The following is a 17,364-nucleotide window of genomic DNA, read 5'->3' as shown; positions in this document are numbered from 1 at the left end:
AAATGTCGTTAGCCCTCTTGGCAACAAGGGCACACTGTTGACTCATATCCAGCTTCTCATCCACTGTAACCCCTAGGTCCTTTTCTGCAGAACTGCTGCCGAGCCATTCAGTCCCTAGTCTGTAGCAGTGCATGGGATTCTTCCGTCCTAAGTGCAGGACTCTGCACTTGTCCTTGTTGAATCTCATCAGATTTCTTTTGGCCCAATCCTCTAATTTGTCTAGGTCCCTCTGTATCCTATCCCTACCCTCCAGCATATCTACCACTCCCACCAGTTTAGTGTCATCTGAAAATTTGCTGAGGGTGCAGTCCACGCCATCCTCCAGATCATTAATGAAGATATTCAATAAAACTGGCCCCAGGACCGACCCTTGGGGCACTCCGCTTGATACCGGCTGTCAACTAGACATGGAGCCACTGATCACTACCTGTTGAGCCAACTTTCTATCCACTTTATAGTCCATTCATCCAGCCCACACTTCTTTAACTTGCTGGCAAGAATACTGTGGGAGACTGTGTCAAAAGCTTTGCTAAAGTCAAGGAACAACACGTCCCCTGCTTTCCCCTCATCCACAGAGCCAGATATCTCATCATAGAAGGCAATTAGATTAGTCAGGCATGACTTGCCTTTGAGGAATCCATGCTGACTGTTCCTGATCACTTTCCCTTCCTCTAAGTGCTTCAGAATTGATTCCTTGAGGACCTGCTCCATGATTTTTCCAGGGACTGAGGTGAGGCTGACTGGCCTGTAGTTCCCAGGATCCTCCTTCTTCCTTTCTTAAAAGATGGGCACTACATTAGCCTTTTTCCAGTCATCGGGAACCTCCCCTGATCGCCATGAGTTTTCAAAGATAATGGCCAATGGCTCTGCAATCACATCCGTCAACTCCTTTAGCACCCTCGGATGCAGGGCATCCGGCCCCATGGACTTGTGCGCGTCCAGCTTTTCTAAATAGTCCCAAACCTCCTCCCCATGCTGTGCTGCCCAGTGCAGTAGTCTGGGAGCTGACCTTGTTCATGAAGACAGAGGAAAAAAAGCATTGAGTACATTAGCTTTTTCCACATCCTCTGTCACTAGTTTACCTCTCTTATTCAGCAAGGAGCCCACACTTTCCCTGACCACCTTCTTGTTGCTAACATACCTGAAGAAACCCTTCTCGTTACCCTTAACATCTCTTGCTAGCTGCAAGTCCAAGTGTGATTTGGCCTTCCTGATTTCACTCCTGTATGCCAGAGCAATATTTTTATATTCCTCTCTGGTCATTTGTCCAATCTTCCACTTCTTGTAAGCTTCTTTAATAACTATAAGATGGCTAGCTTGGATGGTACCAGGTGGACTTGTTAGAGCATATACAGAAAGCTCACTGTTGTCCACATCATAAGGCTCAATAAGCAGAAGATCTCTGTCAACAATTCCCTTTGTAAAAAACAAAACAAACAAAAAAATGTTGATTAAGGGCATCCTGCCTTCAGTCAAACTGAGGAGCAGAAAGATGCCCCATGGCAGGAATCTAAGTCCTGAATGAATGAACAGACACACACGCTTATTTTTAACAGGCATGCCAGCATGAGAAATACTAAACAGAGAGCAAAGGGTTCTTAAATCTCGTTAGTGGCTAAATCTGCTATTGGCATCTGAAAATTGATTCCCTCATTGTGCATAAAAAAAAATCAATTCCAGTTTTTGTAATTCTCTGCTTTCTGTATTGCAGTCAGCAGTCCATACTATAACTGTTTTGTCCAGGACAGGGCCTACGCACAGCACTGTCACCACTAAAGCACTTCAGCACATGACTACCTTTATACATGTGAGTAGTCCCTCTGAAGTCAAAATAAATCAGCATGCTTTAAGATGAATTTTTAAAATTGTCAGTTTTTGAAATAGCAGACTGTGGCAAAGGTTTTCAGAGTCAATGTTTGTAGCATATGAAAGTCCACAGTCAATTTAAGATGACCATATATTCAAAAATAAAAAAAAAAACATCTGTGGCAATATTTTTGCCACAAATACTCAACAAATACTGCAATAAAATACTCAAAAGCTGTGCATTCTGGTTCCTTTCTTTGCTCTTCACTTCCTGAATTAGAGAAGCTCTGCCTGAAGCAGCAGAACAGATCAAAGAAAGTCCGAGCTCTGCCTTTCCCCCTAGATTCCCTCCTCCCACAGAGAGGAAGGAAGCAATGGACAGAGGGACCCACCAGGTATCAAGCCCTTCTCTTAGAACCCCTGACACAGCAGGCTTTTTTAAATTTACAAACACTTTGCAGTTAATTACAAGAAACCATTTTTAATGGATTAAATGGGAAACTGACCTTTCAGGTATCAAGAAGAAATTCTTGAGACACAGGACATCATATGAAAAATGTAGGCTTCCAAGATAAAGCCATGATGTATAGTCACTTTAGGCCTATATAATATCTCTTGTCCCTCAGTATATAAACCAAGCTGAGGCAATGGAAAGGAAGGAACAAACTAATGAAGAAGACTGAAAAGCTGAAATTTAGGTGCCCAGATACTGTGGCAGTGGTGGCTATGTAAGCACTGAGACAGACTAGATAGGATAAAACAGATTGTAAGAAGATGCAAGGCTATTAATTATCTTTAAAAAGGGCAAGGGCTTGAAATCAGTTTTTGCATTATACGGATATAAAACTAATAAGAAGGAATGGGGATATCTCTTGGAGGAACATGGACATCTTCTCTTGCATAATCCCTGTTGACTCTTGAAGGGGGAAGTGGGTTATTAGACCCCAATTCAAGAAGGTACTTAACTATGCGTTTAACGTTAAGCATATGACTAATCCTATCCCTATTCAGCACAGCATTTAACCATTTATTTTCCAGAGCCCTAGTTCTTTCTCCCAAAAATATTACTGCTTCTTTCAGTAAAGTTGGATTAGGTCTGCAAAAACCTTTATCTTCTGAATGAACCTAGTCTCTGAGCAGCTTGTCTTGCATCATCTACCTCCATCTGAAGAGCTCTGCTGCAGCTGGCTCCCTCCCTTCCTTTTCTCCCTGTTTTTTCCCTCCCTCACAACACAAACGTGCTTTAGTTTCTCCCATTTCAAAGAAAAACAACAACAAATCCTTGATTCCACTTGTCTATCCAACTATCACTTCATCTCCTTTCACCTCTAAACTTACTCAATATGCTGTTGAAAATAGCTGTCTGTAGTTCCTCTCCTCAAATTCCACCCTAAACTCTCCCCAAACTGGCTGATGCCCCTTTGTACGCTACTGAAACTGGTATGAACATAACATAAGAACAGCTATACTAGGTCAGACCAATGGTCCATCTAGCCCATTATCCTGTCTTCTGACAGTGGCCAATGCCAGATGCTTCAAAGGGAACGAAAAGAACAGGGCAATTATAGAGTGATCCATCCTGTCATCTAATCCCAGGTTCTGCCAATCAAAGGAAAAGGAACATCCAAGAGCATAGGTTTGCAGCCCTCACCATCTTGGCTAAAAGTAATTGATGGACGTATTCTCCATGAATTTATCTAATTCTTTAATGAACCTCATTATACTTTTGGCCTTCACTACATACCCTGGCAATGAATTCCATGGGTTGACTGTGCGCTATGTGAGGAAGCACTTAATTTTGTATTTTTTAAACCTGCTGCCTATTAATTTCATAGGGTGACTCCTCATTTTTGTGTTATGTGAAGGAAAATAACATTTACTTATTTATTTTCTCCACATCAATCAAGAGTATACAGCTCTATCATATCCCCCCTCAGTCATCTCTTTTCCATGCTGAAAAATCCCAGTCTTTTTAATCTCTCCTCAGATGGAACCTGTTCCATACCCCTAGTCATTTTTTTTGTAGTCCTTCTCTGTACTTTTTCCAATTCTAATATATTTTTTGAGATGGGGCCACCAGAATTGCAATCAGTATTCAGTATATAGTGACCTTATGATGTTTTCTGTCTTATTATCTGTTCCTTTCCTAATGTTTCCTAACATTTTGTTAGCTTTTTTGATTGATGCTGCAAATTGAGCAGATGTTTTCAGGGAACTATCCACAATGACTCCAAGATCTCTTTCTTGAGGGGCAACAGCTAATTTAGACCCCATCATTTTGTACATATAGTTGGGATTCTGTATTCCAATGTGCAGTATGTTGTATTTGTCAACATTAAATTTCATCTGCAACTGAGTTTTGTGAGAACCCTTTGTAACTTTTCACAATCTGCTTTGGAATTATCTTGAGAAATTTGTATCATCTGAAACTTTGCCACCTCACTGTTCACTCTCTTTTCCAGATCATTTATCACTATGTTGAATGGCACTGGTCCCCAGTACAGATCCTTGGGGAAACCTGCTGTTTACCTTTTCCCACTGTGAAAACTGAACATTTATTCCTACTAATTGTTTCCTGTCTTTTAACCAGTTAGTTCCCTCTTATCCCATGACTGCTTACTTTGCTTAACTGCCTTTGGTGAGAGACTTTGTGAAAGGCTTTCTGAAAGTCCAAGTACACTCTGTCTACTTGATCATCTTTGTCCATATATTTGTTGACCGCCTCAAAAATTCTAATAGATTGGTGAGGCATGATTTCCCTTTACAAAAGCTGCGATGACTCTTCCCCAACAAATCATCTACATCTATATGTCTGACAATTTTGTTCTTTACAATAGTTTCAACAAATTTACCAGTTACCAAAGTTAGGTTTACTGGCCTGTAATTGCCAGGATTGCCTCTGGAGCTTTTTTAAAAATTGGCTTTACATTAAGCTATCCTCCAGTATCTGGTAGAGAGGTTGATTTAAGTGGTAGGTTATATACTACACTTATGTTCTGCAGGTTCCTATCTGAGTTCCTTTGGAACTCTTGGGTGAATGCCATCTACTCCTGGTGACTTATTACATTTCCAAAACCTCCTTTGTTAATACCTCAACCTGGGACAGTTCCTCAGATCTGTCACCTAAAAAGAATGGCTCAGGTGTGGGGATCTCTCTTACATCATCTGCAGCCAAGACCGATGTAAAGAATTCATTTAGCTTTTCTACAATGGTCATGTCTTCCCTGAGTGCTCCTTTAGTACCTTGATCATCCAAGCAATCCCACTGATCATTTGGCAGGCTTCCTGCTTCTGATGTACTTAAAAAAAAATTGTGGTTAGCTTTTGCTCTCACCAAAGTTTCTGATGACCTCTTTCTAGTCAAAGCTGAGAATCAGCTCTCCCATCCTCTTCTTCCTTCTTCCTCTTCTTGAAATCATGTCCTTGCTTGGCTTACTGTCATCCCCTAGTTCTCCTCCTATCCCTTTACTCATTCTTTCAGCACGTCTCTTGGAAGAACCTTCTCATTCCCCACCCCAACTTTCTGCAGGGTTTCCACAGGGCTCTGTTCTTGGTCCCCTTTCCTTCTCCACCTGCACCTTGTCTCTGGGTAATCTCATCTCTAAACACAAATTTAATGACAATCTCTATGCTAATGGCTCACAGATCTTGTCTTCTCCAGATCTGTTTCCTTCTGTCTGAACTAAAATCTCAGCCTGCCTCTCTGAGATCTCCTCATGAATGTCTAGCTACCAGCTCAAGCACAATATAGCTCCTAATCTCTCCCAACTACTTCCTTTCTTGATCACTGTGGACAACACTACCATCCCTGTCTGTTACTCAGGCCCATAACCTGGGCGTGATCTTCAACTCATACCTCCAGGTCTTCACATCCAGGATGTTAAAATCTTGTAGATTCTTTCTGCATTACATTTAAGAAAAAGCCCTTCCTATTCATCCACACAGCTGAAGAATCTCATCCAAACTCTCTACATCTCATGAGTCGAATAGTACACATTCTTTTTTCTGGTCTTGACAAATGCAAACTTGCCCAGCTCTGGGTCATTCAGAATGCTGCTGCAAAGATCATTTTCCTAACCCTTGCTTTAACCATGCCACCCCTCTCTTTTCATCTTTTTCATAGGCTCCTCCTTCTCTATGGCATCAAACTTTTCTTCACTTTCAAGACTCTTCATGACCCATCTTAACCCTACTTATCAGCTCTCATTCTCTATCAAAATGTCAGCTCCCACCACTGATCAGCCCATATGCTAGCCTCCACCAACCACAATTTCCTACCAAGCGCCTTCATGCTTTTTTCTTGCTGTCCCTCACTCCTAGGAGGAGTTCCCCATAAACAGCCACAAACAAACTAATTATCCTCCTTCAAATACCTTCTTTAAACTCTCCTTTTCCGTGATGTCTACAAAAAATCTTGACAATAATTAGGCTGTTGGTATGCTGATACCAACACCTATCATACTGACCACTATTGTCTCATTGGCTCCTTGTACTCCTCCTTTTCTCTAGTTTTATACGTAGATTGTAAGCTCGTTGGGGTGGGGACTATCTTCTTGTTCTGTGTTTGTATAGTGCATAGCACTGCAGAGTCCTGATCCATGACTCGGGCTCTCACTATGATAGTACAAATAATCATTATAATAAGGAGAGACTCAACCTTAGCCACATTTTATATTTAGGCTAAATAATAGGTCAGACCAAAGCTTTCGTTTAGTATGGAACATAGTTAAGGGCCAGTCTACACTTGATCTGAAACAATGTTTAGAGAGGGGACATGCAATCAAGGTTCCCTGATATGGTTGTAATTGTAGTGTAGGAAAGAACTTTAGTCAATATGATTGTTCCCCAGCAAACGTCTGTGTAAAGATTTCCTCCATGATTTCATTTTAAAAGTTTTCTGTAACATTTAATACTTCTGTTGGAATAAGGATTTCTGTACTGGATAGATCCTTTCCCTCCCTAGTGAAAAAGTCTTCTAAGTATATTGTTATCTTTAGGCCTCTCTTGCAGTCATCTAGATACATTGCTTCAGTAAGAATGGCGAATTTATCTATAGGTACGTCATAAGATCATGAAATTAGTAGTCCACTGAAGAATACTCCTCATTTACAAACACAACACACACAAAACACCCCCCCAGGCCACTATGCTAGTCACTGGCGGAAAGCAGAGAGAGTATCTGAAACATGGGTAGAGCTAGCTCTTAGGGCCTGATCCTGGAACATGCACATCCATGAATAACGCATATGAGTAGTCCCACTGGTAGTTTTTCTGACGCAAACAAACAAACCGTCATGCACAAATCTTTATTCTATATCAGGGCCATTGCTTACTAGAAAAATACATCTAGCTCAAGAATTAAATAAAATCACATTTTCAGAAGTATAAAGACTATGAATACAGTTTATCAATGATTAATTGTAAAAGATTATTGAACTATATATTTATAATAAGTTAAGCTGATAACTTTCAGCCCATTTTATCTTATTAAAAAAATTAAAATTTCAATGTCTTTAACCAGACTACTCTTGCCTGCGTCAAACCTTTAAAATGTAAAACACAGATGTGGAGGGCTTCCATCATACTTGCCTTTTAAAATATTCCCCTGCACTGTAGAGCAATGTTTTCCATACCAAACAGCTCACTAATGTACTTTCAAAATAACCCTTGCACCTTTTCACTTTGCCACTAGAATTCATAACTAAACGTATCAAGCATTTTTCTTCCACATGTGGTGGCTCATCTTCTTTATCATGTAAGAGATAATTGTTTTGGCCTTAGGCAAAGAATGTGCTTTCTCCTTAGAAAGATGTTGCATAGCATCTTTATAGAAAAGTCATCTGACTAAAAGTGAACTAGTTGCAGAACTTTAAATTTCTTTCTCTTATCAATTATTGAAGAAAAAAACTTTAATATGACGAGATCACAAAAAATAAGAGTCCAGCTACAATAATAGAACCTTGACATTCATTGCGAAGAGCAGCATAATAAACAGCAGTTCCAAATAACAACGTTTTTTTTTTAAATGAATAAGATAGATAAGTGTGTGATCACACTTACATTTCAGCTGCTGAAATATGTGCTGCTTTTAAAAGAGTAATAGGGAAAATGGAATCCAAGCACTGAAAACTGAGAGAAATCCATCTTCTTTAGAATCTACATTCATTTCTTCACACAGCAACACAAATATATCTGACTGTTACGGTAATGAGTATAATCAGAGTTGTTACTATAAGTTAAAAATATATAAACCAAATGGCATGTGGTTTATAATGCTCAAGTGAGTGAGTTCTAAATAGCCTTGTTCATTAGAAGGGCAATAACATAATTTATTGCCACAAAGTTCCTGGTGCCTGATGTGATAGACTCAGGCTCCTGTCAGCTAAGCAAAGGGACATGTCATAAGAGTATCTCTTCAGTTGCAACCAAGGGAATACAAGAGACTCCTGATATTATATTTCATTATTTACACTGAAAAGAAAAAAAAAGATTAAATTTTTATCTCCCTAAAGGGAACTTCTCTGAACTCTGATGTTGGGGGAGGCAGTCTTGGAAGATGTTTAATTATCTAATAGGCAAAATTAAATATTGTTAACAATGTGTGGATTATTTTCTAATTAAATGGAAACCCTGCAGTAAATGGATCTTAGCAGTAATTCAGTCAATCCAATTGATCAGCAGGAAACAACAGGATACCTACCATACATTCACAAGCTATATATTAAATGATGAATCAACACAAATAAAACATATTGCATGTTCATGTAAAAAGTAACAGTAAAGTGTTTCCACTCCAACTCTTGTGATGATATTTCAAAACCTGCACCTATATGAATTTTAAAGCATCACAAACCCTTTTAACAATATCTCTTGAGGAAATATTAGTCCCTTAGAGGATTGTAGTTTCAGTCCTGCTATTTAGTTATTTATCGAGACGACTTAGGAATGACTACCAGAGAAATGAGCAGCCATAATTATTGCTATTAGAAAGCCAATTGGCAGTGGAACGTCAGGAATGACCCAATAAATTTCTGCGGCTGAACATCTTGGCCCTCGATTTATTTTCTAGGATAGACTATTTACTGATAATTTGTGTAGGTTTTGTCCAGTGTAGCCAATCACCAGGTTGCTTTCTGCTGAAGATGAGGGAAGAAAGTCAGTCATATTAATGACAATTTCTTGGGTAAGAGTAATTATGTAGGATCTAAGACATACTGGATACTCAATACTTCTAGTTTTACTACAAGTAAATCCACTTTTAAACTGACCTCTGACCTCTTCCATTAACAGTACAGAACTTCTATAATTTCTTAAAGATCCTGAGGTTCCTTTTTTTTTTTTTTTTTTTTTACACTTTCCTGGAAAAGGAAAATTGTAATTTGTTAATGCTAGGAAAAAAAGCCAAAAAAACTCTCTTGTACTAGACAGTAGCTTGTATTCTTTTTTACTTTTAGTTAAGTGGCTTATGGAAAGCGTAGGGAAAATTGCACCAGCCCTCACTTTTAAATAAAGAGCTCATTCCCTGACTGCTGGCAGAAATCTTTCAGATTAGGGTGCTGAAGACGGTAGCGCTCTTTGTCATTATTTTAAATGAAAAACCGGTTTGAAGAACACTGATGATGAATTGTGGCATTAAATTTGTCTTGGAGAGCACTGAGCAGCCTCCATCATACACATGAGGAATCGAGCTAGAAGCTTCAGTTTCTCAGGTGCTCCTGAGAAAGCCCAAAGCTGAAGATCCATAACAGCAATTCCACTTAACCTACCATAACTGCTTCTGAATACCCTAGATATTTGCCAACACAAAGGCTCACCATAATGATTTCTACACAGTTCAGTGCAAAAGTGCCTTGTTGATTGGAGTCCTGTTTTTCTTAAGAAAAAAAAATAAGATTCTTGCCTTTGTGAGTCCAGATACTTAAGATTCCACTGGAACAAAAATTCAAAATGCATTTAGAAGAGTACTTGAATTTTCAAGTCTCATTTAACAGCAAACACTGCATTATAAAATAATTGTTTTCTCAGTGAAACACATTTAAAGCTGTCCTAATATGCTAGGTCCTCCCCCCACCAACTTTGATTACACTTTGGTATCACACATCTTTTAGAGAGCTAGGGAGGGAGAATAAAAAAGCACTGAACATGCTGGCCAACCCTCCCTCTGGGGATATCTGATCTTTTTCAGCAGCAAAGACTATCCATCCATTGTGTTATTTTTAAACCTTGAAGATGGAAGAAACTCACTGATCTTAATCAGTCTCAAAAAACCCTTCTCTTTCCCCCCTCTTACTTTGCCCATTATAAGCCATAGGGATCAACCTGCCCCCTGCTGATATACTCCACAGTATGAAAACATTAATCAAATAAGATAGTAGAATGATCAAAGTATTATGGTCTGATTCTTACATGCTCTGTGTGACATATTGTAATCTAAAGGAGAACAAGAAGTTTCAAATAAAGACTGAAAGTGCTACTTTAAAACACTACTTCTTGCAGCTTAAAATTTGTTCATTTTGAGCACCCAAAGACTACAGAACCAAGAGCCTAATGAATCCCTTTGATTTTCTTACTGTATAGCGTATGTTGTCTTTCAACTAATAAAACCACAAACTAATAAAGATCCGTTGAATATAAAAACAACTCTTTTTCCAAGTCCAGCAGAGCTTCAGACACTTCTCTAGACACACTTAGTGAGCTGGAATGAGAAAGTAGGGTTTCCTGGAGTAAACTACATATATTTACTTACATATAATGCTGCACCCCAACAGTGATTCAATACATTATAAATGTTCCCTCAGTGTTTCATTATGGAATGTGTGAAAAGGGACAAGGAAAGTAAGTGAATAGCTGATGGTGTAGGTGCCACAGATATTTTTATTGCCATGAATTTAAGTGGCCATATTACTCACTGGTGACGGAACCACAATTAGTTATGTAAGCCTTCTCAAACAAGTGGCAATAAAAAAAAAATATAGCACTCAGTGAGGATGAGAACTTACTGGGGAACAACTTTTTCTCACAATTGTCAGGTTTTAGTATTAACAGCCTAGCAAAAAGAGGAGTTTGAGCTAGCTCAGCATCAAAAGATATCTCCTTTTTTGTGTTGCCATGAAAAACAGCTGAGGAGAAGAAACTAAACAGTTTTCAGTGTCTAAATTATGGTGTATTCTTAACATTGTTTGTTTTGATTTTGTCACAAACGAGAAGATATTTAGATGATTTTGGCTTCTTACACTGCATGAGAACAAGACAAGTGCAATGGTAGGGTCATGTCCAATGGGCAGTGGAAGATATTCTTTGACAGAAGGTTTATACAGCTGAGGTCAAAGAAAGCAGAATCTGAGGCTGACCATGAATGAAGTTAGAAGATACAATTCTGAGGGACTGAAGAAACCTAATTCCTCCCTTCCTGACTAAAGGGAAAAGACTGTTCAAAATGGAAGTTCATTCTACTTGCCACCATGGCTACATCACTCATAACCATATGAATCTGCTGCTGTTTCTGTGTTGCACATACCACAGGAAAAAAGTGATTTTGAAATCAGGCAGCTAGAAATATAAATGCCCTGAAAGGCTTACAGGTTTGGGAGAGAAGCAGAAGCAAAGATCTTCCTTGTCACCTTGAGGTGTTCTCCACCCTCAGACTACAACTCATTTTTCTCCTTGGAGTAAAGCTGTGTACATGCCATTCCTCTGGACAGCTAGCATCAATAAAGAAAAAACTTGGCAGGATCTCTCCAGCGATACTGTTAATTTCTTCTATAGCAGAAGTAATAGCAACAAACATCTGAATCTTATAACTTTACTTTATTGGATAATGTATTAATGTCACATAGGTTCAATCTAATTTTTCCATATTTTGCTGAGGGATTTTTCCTTTTTATCCCAACGCACCTACTATCATCTACTTTTTCTTTTTTGAAGCATGTTATAATGATATAATTGGCTTGAGTACAGGTGTGTTCACTCACAAGCACGATATTATCAAATGGATTGAAATTTAGAGAATGATTCGTGAAACAAAAGGTGTTAATGTAACAGTATTCATGCAAATATATGTTGTATAAACATAGTATAATGGTATGTACTTGGCTGATGAGGCTATTCTACTTTAAATCCTTTTTTACCAGTAACAGTCTCTAAACATTCCCCTTGGGCTATATTGTACTATATTCTGTATTATAGTAATAGTATATACTATACTATATTCCCCTCATGTATACTGTAAGCCACAAAGTACTGAAGATCAAACAGATGCCGGGCTTGATTTGATAAAAAATAAAACAAAAGGTTTAAACATTATCTTTTCAAATTATATCCTTGCCTTTTCCCGGTCCCACCAGGCCTCCCATTTAACCTTTTCCTGTAGAAACAAGATCAGAAATGCCTCTAGTAGAGAGCAGCTGCTGAGAAACAGAATGAGAATGTCCATTTGTAAATTTTACTTGGTGACTGGCGGCTTGAAAGGATCTGATTTCAAATGTGAGCTATACATTTCAAGAACTGAAAGACCCCTAAAGAGTGCAGTATTTCAAATTGAGCTAAAATACAGTAGGACATAAAAATAGTTGGGGAAACATTTTAAAAATATGCTTTTTCTGTCGTTTTACATGTTATCTTTCAGCTGGACATAATTTCCCCTGAAAAAGTCATTTTCTAATGAGTTCTGTTCTGAGCATTTACATAGGCATCTGTAAACCTCTCTCTCTCTCTCCAATGAACTTGTATAAATGTGTGAGCATCATGCTCTGTGATAGAAAATTAATCACGCAGGATGATGCTCACACATTTACACAAGTTCATTCAGAGGAACCAGTTTCATAGTGACATCTAGCAGAGATATAATAAACACAGAACATATGTTAATCAAAATACAACATATAATCTGTACAAACAAAGAATGAAGCCCAAAGTAACTAATATTTAATGGAAGTATGCAACAAAATTTAAGTGGACTTTTCTGAATATCTGAATCTGCTTTATGTGAAAATTGAGAGAGACTTTTTTTTAAAACCTCGGATCCACTTTATGAAGTCTCCGCTAAAGTTAGAATAAGGACAGACACAATGTTGATATGCTTGTGTGACTGCTGTAGAATTACTGTATAGAGAAGAACTTTGAATTAATATCCAACATTTTATTTTAAATTATTTAAATAAAAATATTTTATTAAACATTATTATTATTTTAGCTTTAACATTTGGTGGTTCATTCAATTCTAGAAACTGCATTTGCTTCTGCCAGAAAATAACTTTCTATTTAAGGCACTGAAGGTTGCAAAAAATCCTCAAACAGCTTTCATTAATTCAGCCAAGACCAAGTTAATATCCCATGACACAACTCATTTGTTTGCTGGGGTGTTAAATGCATCACTTCCCTTATAAACCAAACCACTAGAGGACTGTGTAGAAGTTGGTGTTCCCTCCAATTCATGAAAAAGCAGCAATGACTGCCAGGTGAACTCTGAGGAAAATGTTTAGTGCATCAGACACTGTTAAACGTTTTTTAATACAACTAAATGGATTTATATTCTTATCTTGACAATAGAAGGAAAATATTCTGTTTAAACTACTATCTTTCAAGTGATCTCTTTTTCTAATATGCAGAAACAACTCAAGTATTTTGTTGGGTATACTGCTCGGCTTTAAATATGCCCTTTTTGAGAGAGAAGAAGGGGAGAGGGGTATTTTGCCATCTTGTAACCCATGTTGAATACAGGCCTACAGAGTATGATTGACAACCAGTAGAAAATGCCGAGTGCTCTCAGGGCTGTCTTTTGAAGACTGAGAAAGCTCTCAGAATCTAATCTGAATTCCTATATGCACACATTTTTGGAGATTACTTGTATTTGTGTCACTTTAGAAATAATAGTCTTGTTTAATCAATTACCAAGGAAGGGGAACTGAATGATTATTGATATTCTATATGAAAAGACAAAAACATAATTAAATATTTAGGCCAGTCCCTCCTAAAGTCAGTGTTCTGGAATGTTCATAATTGATCAGGACATGCTGGTGAATGGAAGATGCGCACAATGATGGATTTAAGAAGCAAACTTCAACTTTATTAACTTATCAATGGAGAGGGGGTATCCACTCACCTTTTGGCACATACTAGATATTTAACTGGGTCCAGTGCAAGGTTATAGGGCTCACACCATATAACCAATAACTCAAGATAGACCCCCTTTATCCTAAGTCCTAGGACTCAGCCCACTTTTGAATTCTCTCCCCTGAATTCTTAATATTTTTTACTGCCCAGAAAAGGGCCCAAAAACTGAAACGTGGCTAAATTCATTTCCTACATAAATGTCAAAGGAAGAGATGGGTGTCAGATGTCATACTTTTTTATCTGTATTACTGTGTATAGCTCTCCTGGATTCTGTTTTTTTTTCAAATGCTACCTTTCTGTAGGAGATTCCTTAGTTTGGGCAGTACGATGGGAAAAAAAATTACTCATCCAGATTTCAAATAGAAAACAATGAAAAGTGTAGCATAAAGTAAGACACAAAATTAATATAATACCTGCCACACCAGTGAATTATAAAAACAAACTCCCCACCACCTTAACACACACAAGATTGGGGAAAGGTAGTGGAAAATATGTATTGTGCACAAACAGTTTAAAATGAAAACTAAAACTCCACCACCATTCTTTACCGTCCCAAAATAATCCCAATGAGTTACAGTAGTATTACTCATATAACCTCTAAAAACCTTAAGATTCACAATAATGATAACTGGAATGCTATGAAGTTGTGTCAGGTCAAGATGAGTGAGAACTTTAAAAACAAATAGATTTTCAACTGCAAAGGAAAATATTTTTAAAAAGTTAAGTTTAAAAAAATTTTTTTTTCAGTTGAGTCCTGCCAACAATCCCTTCCCTGCTCCTTGCATTCATAAACACTGCATTGTAAATGAATAATTAAGGTGTCACTGCCAAATAAGATTCACTCACTCCCCTTCTTTTGTCCTCTTGTTCTCTAATCAAAATACATGATCTAATGAATACTGTTGATGTCACATATAGTTTATAAAATATGTAGTAAAGCTAGAGGAATATATAGACAGGGTACAATAAAGTAAGATTGATAAAATAATAAAATAAAAGAGCGCCTCTAGAATAAAAGAGGATTTTTGTAAATCCATCTGGAACTTCTGATGTCTGGTGTTATGAAATATGTTGATTATTTAGCATTGTAGGAGTAAGCATGAGACAATTTTGGAAGTTTCTATTTTTAAGTATGTTGTGTAGCAACTAACATAAGTAGGGTTTTTTTTTGTTTTGCTTGTTAATAAGAGGTAATATTATAGCATATGTCAGTGTTGTGTTCTGCACAAAATTAATCCTTGCGTAGGAAATGTGATGTTATATTCTTCAGATAATTTGCTATTATGACATTAGTATTCTTTTTAATCTTACAAAGTAAAATAAGATGTGGTGGGCATTGTATGTCTGATGAGGTGACGGTGAATAAAGAAAGGTGGGGAACTGAACAACCATCCCCTTTTTCTTCCTGTTTTCAGGTAGAAGCCCTGCTCAAGTGAGCTGCCTAGAGAGAAGTGAAGGATTCTTGCTGCTGCTGCTCCAAAAGTCTGTACCAGATGGGCCTGTACTATGCTCAGCACATCAGAGGACTGAAATGCTGAGAAGAGTATTCCGTCAGCTTTCCATCTTTTTCTGTCCCACACGATCCTGAGGATAGCTGTGACTACAAACTGCAGTAGCCTGAGGTTGGCTCTAACATATGCCAAGGTAGCAATTTGTACTGGGAGTTCCACCAGCTCTGCATGCTCTAGCTAAGTCTTCTCCCACTCTGGCACAACTCCAGAACACTTTCTATAGTAAGAGTGAACCATGAAAATTCTCATGAGGAGAAGTGAAGGTGACCATGTTTGCTGTGGGCAGATGTAAGTATGGTACATAAGAACGGCCATACTGGGTTAGACCAATGGTCCATCTAGCCCAGTATCCTGTTTTCTGACAGTGGCCAGTGCCAGACACTTCAGAGGAAATAAACAGAACAGGGCAATTATAGAATGATAAATTCCGTCATCCAGTCCCAGCTTCTCTCAATCAGAAGTTAAAGGGAAATCCAAGACCATGTTTGCATTCCTGACCATCTTGGTGAATAGCCATTGAAGTACCTATCCTCCATGAACTTACCTAATTCTTTTTTGAATCCACTTATATTTTTGGCATTCACAACATCCCCTGCCAAGGAGTTCCACAGGTTGACTGTGCTATGTGAAGAAGTACTTCATTTTGTATCTTTTAAATGTGATGCCTACTAATTTCGTTGAGTGACTCCTCATTCTTGTGTTATATGAAGGGTTAAAGAACATTTACTTATTCATTTACTCCATATCAGTCAAGACTTTACAGAGCTCTATTATATCTCCCCAAACTTGTCTCTTTTCAAAGCTGACCAGTCCATGTCGTTTAAATCTCTCCTCAGATGGAAGCTGTTCCATACCCCTAATAATTTTTGTAGCCCTTCTCTGTACCTTTTCCAATTCTATTATCTTTTTTGAGATGGGGCCACCAGAACTGTAATCAGTATTCAGTATATAGTGACCTTATGATGTTTTCTGTCTTATTATCTATTCCTTTCCTAATGTTTCCTAACATTTTATTAGCTTTTTTGATTGACACTGCAAATTGAGCAGATGTTTTCAGGGAACTATCCACAATGACTCCAAGATCTCTTCCTTGCATGGTAACAGCTAATTTATATCCCATCATTTTGTATGTATCGTTTGGATTTCTGTATTCCAATGTGCAGTACATCGCATTTGTCAACATTAAATTTCACTTGCCATTTTGTTGCCCAGACACTGAGTTTTGTGAGATCCCTTTGTAACTCTTCACAATCTACTTTGGAATTATCTTGAGAAATTTTGCATCATCTGCAAACTTTGTTCACTGTCTTTCCAGATCATTTATGACTATGTTGAATGGTACTGGTCCCAGTACTAATCCTTGGGGGAACCCACTATTTACCTTTCTCCACTGTGAAAACTAACCATTTATTCCTATCTTTTGTTCCCTATCCTTTAGTCAGTTACTGATCTATGAGAGGACCTTCCCTCTTATTCCAGGATTGCTTACTTTGCTTAAGAGCCTTTGGTGTTAGAACTTGTCAAAGGCTTTCTGAAAGTCCAAGTTCATTATATCTTCTGGATCACCCTTGTCCGCATACATGTTGACTCCTTCAAAGAGTTCCAATAGATTGGTGAGGCATGATTTCCCATTACAAAAGATATTTTGACTTGTTTCCATCTATGTGTCTGATAATTCTCTTCTTTAATATATATATATATATTATACACCAACCAATATGCTTGGTAGTGATGTTAGGCTTACTGCCAGGATCACCTTTGAAGCCTTTTTTGAAAATTGGCATTACATTAAGTTATCCTCCCGTAATCTGGTACACAGGCTGATTTAAGTGATAGGTTACATACCACCTTCAGACATCTTCAGACATTCAGAAATACCTAGGGAGGCAGGCAGAGACAGCAGGTAAGTGTGAAGACACTAGCAAGTATGTTTGTA

The 17,364-nt window shown here is 38.0% G+C and overlaps 1 protein-coding gene across 3 annotated transcripts in view; it reads right to left on the bottom strand.

The window, feature by feature from the left end:
- Window positions 1-17,364, bottom strand: part of CADM2 (cell adhesion molecule 2) — a 1,057,057-nt gene that overhangs the window by 385,886 nt on the left and 653,807 nt on the right. The gene's annotated exons all lie outside the window — the stretch shown is intronic.

The sequence above is a fragment of the Caretta caretta genome, chromosome 1 (assembly GCF_965140235.1).
Source record: "Caretta caretta isolate rCarCar2 chromosome 1, rCarCar1.hap1, whole genome shotgun sequence".
NCBI lineage: Eukaryota > Metazoa > Chordata > Testudines > Cheloniidae > Caretta > Caretta caretta.
This window is presented reverse-complemented; position numbering and strand designations above follow the sequence as displayed.